The following is a 3,165-nucleotide window of genomic DNA, read 5'->3' as shown; positions in this document are numbered from 1 at the left end:
CAAAGAAGGAAGCGACAATGTCGACGCCGTCGTCCGACCTGACTGGGCCTTAGGCTTTCACCCGAAGAGCTGGAACCGAGGGTGTGCAGGGGATGGACTCCACGGCGGCGCCTCCAAGGAGGTGACACGACATCCGCGGACGCCAACGCCGCCGGCCGGCCGGATCCGGCAAGCTTTCGCCCGAAGCACCTTCCAACACCACACCCACACATGAAGCACCGCATCGCTGACCCGCACACCTCCCACGAAGCCATCGCGCCATGACTAAGTAGAAGCCACCACATACCTCCCCGACGGCCAGAAAGACGTCGCCGAGCCCGATCCGGCAGAAAACGACCAGATCTGGCATCCCACCGTCGCTGCAACACCATGATACGTCTCCAACGTATCTATAATTTTTTTATTGTTCCATGCTATATTATATTCTGTTTTGGACACTATTGGGCTTTATTATACACTTTTATATTATTTTTGGGAATAACCTATTAACCGGAGGCTCAGCCCAGAATTGCTATTTTTTTTGCCTATTTTAGGATTTCACAGAAAAAGAGTATCAAACGGAGTCCAAACGGAATGAAACCTTCGGTAACATGATTTTCGGAACGAACATGATCCAGAGGACTTGGACCCTACGTCAAGACATCAACCAGGAGGCCACGAGGTAGGGGGCGCGCCTATCCCCCAGGCGTGCCCTCCACCCTCGTGGCCCCCCTGTTGCTCCACCGACGCACTCCTTCCTCCTATATATACCTACGTACCCCCAAACTACCAGATACGGAGCCAAAACCCTAATTCCAGCACCGTAACTTTCTGTATCCACAAGATTCTATCTTGGGGCCTTTTCCGGAGCTCCGTCGGAGGGGGTATCGATCACGGAGAGCTTCTACATCAACACCATAGCCTCTTCGATGAAGTGTGAGTAGTTTACCTCAGACCTACGGGTCCATAGTTATTAGCTAGATGACTTCTTCTCTCTTTTTGGATCTCAATACAAAGTTCTCCCCCTCTCTTGTGGAGATCTATTCGATGTAATCTTCTTTTGCGGTGTGTTTGTTGACACCGATGAATTGTGGGTTTATGATCAAGTTTATCTATGAACAATATTTGAATCTTCTCTGAATTCTTTTATGTATGATTGGTTATCTTTGCAAGTCTCTTCGAATTATCAGTTTGGTTTGGCCTACTAGATTGATCTTTCTTGCAATGGGAGAAGTGCTTAGCTTTGGGTTCAATATTGCGGTGTCATTTCCCAGTGACAGTAGGGGCAGCAAGGCACGTATTCTATTGTTGCCATCGAGGATAACAAGATGGGGTTTATTTCATATTGCATGAGTTTATCCCTCTACATCATGTCATCTTGCTTAAAGCGTTACTCTGTTCTCTTGAACTTAATACTCTAGATGCATGCTGGATAGCGGTCGATGTGTGGAGTAATAGTAGTAGATGCAGGCAGGAGTCGGTCTACTTGTCTCGGACGTGATGCCTATATACATGATCATACCTAGATATTCTCATAACTATGCTCAATTCTGTCAATTGCTCAACAATAATTTGTTCACCCACCGTGAATACTTATGCTCTTGAGAGAAGCCACTAGTGAAACCTATGGCCCCCGGGTCTATCTTCCATCACATTAATCTTCCAACACTTAGTTATTTTTATTGCCTTTTATTTTACTTTACATCTTTATCATAAAAATACCAAAAATATTATCTTATCATATCTATCAGATCCCACTCTCGTAAGTGATAGTGTAGGGATTGACAACCCCTTATCGCGTTGGTTGCGAGGATTTATTTGTTTGTGTAGGTGCGAGGGACTCATGTGTGGCCTCCTACTGGATTGATACCTTGGTTCTCAAAAACTGAGGAAAATACTTACGCTACTTTGCTGCATCACCCTTTCCGCTTCAAGGGAAAACCAACGCAAGTGCTCAAGAGGTAGCACACCACAGAGACCTCCAAAGGCTGGCACGCTGCCAGCCATTGCGTACATGAGCCCCTCATAGCAGGAAGGAGTGGGCCGCGCCCGCCCCGACTCGCTGGAGATGGGCGTCCGTCCGAAGAACCGGAGCCCGCCGACGAAGCAAACCACGGCTGCCACCCACGACAGACGCTGCTAGAGGTCGACAAGCCAGACAAAAGCCACAGGGACGTGCCCCAAAGGCCTACCGGCGCCGCAGCTGAGGCCACCGTCCCGCCTGGAGCTGCCGAGATGCGCAGCAGAAAGGGGATCGAGCCTCCCCCACCTCGAGCGCCTTCCGCCAAACGGGGAGAAGAACCCTGCCGCATGCCGCGCCTTGCGCGCCCACGCCGCGCCGCCCCGCCCCTGACCGCGGTCGTCCCCGCCAGATCCACGCGAGCTCCCGCCGGAGCGGACGGCCCGCGCCACCCCCGCCCAAGCCAGAGGTGGGGAAGACCCCACCACCACCGAGCCGCGTGGGCTTCGCCCGGCGACGTTCGCCGGCGACGGCGAGGGGAGGAGCGGACGGCCTAGACTGAGCGGCGGCGGCTAGGGTTCACTCCCTGGCCGTCTGCGGGAGCGACCTGGGGAGCGTGTTTTACTGAAGGGCACCTTTTTTACACATAGACTCCTCTTATCATTGACTACAATGGTTCTGCTCCAATAATTGACAATTCGTAACACATTTGATTCATGTCGACTTCTCGGTGGAAAATTAGTCCAAATGCTACTGACATCGATCGAACATCTAATGTTTAGTTAGACTATAAACTAATAGTTGTGGCAGTGATGGCTAGATTCGTCGGCAGGGTTTGTTGCGGCCACAGCCGCGCTTACCATAGCCATGCTTAGCGGGGGCTGACCATGAATTCCACGTTCTTACCATAGAAAATACTATGGCAAGGCAAGAAAATTATTACCAACACATTGTCCATGTTGTTTGTCAGCACTTGGTCTGTCGCAAGGACATCCCTGCCCTTGCCCAAGCCGGCCGGCAAAAGGGAGTCTCGGTCTTAGGCCAAGGTAGCAAACAACACAATGGTGGCAGTGAAGAAAATGACGGCTACAACCTCATCGACACTCCCCCCTCAACATCCATCGATGTCGGTGACTACTGCGCGGCCTCCACCTACTTCAAACTCGCCAACCGAGGATGAGGTGGATTTAGACGAGACCACAAGCAAGGCAAACATTCTCAACGTT

This window comes from Triticum urartu, chromosome 5A (genome assembly GCF_056163025.1).
Source record: "Triticum urartu cultivar PI428250 chromosome 5A, HENAU_Tu73, whole genome shotgun sequence".
Taxonomy (NCBI): Eukaryota; Viridiplantae; Streptophyta; class Magnoliopsida; order Poales; family Poaceae; genus Triticum; species Triticum urartu.
This window is presented reverse-complemented; position numbering follows the sequence as displayed.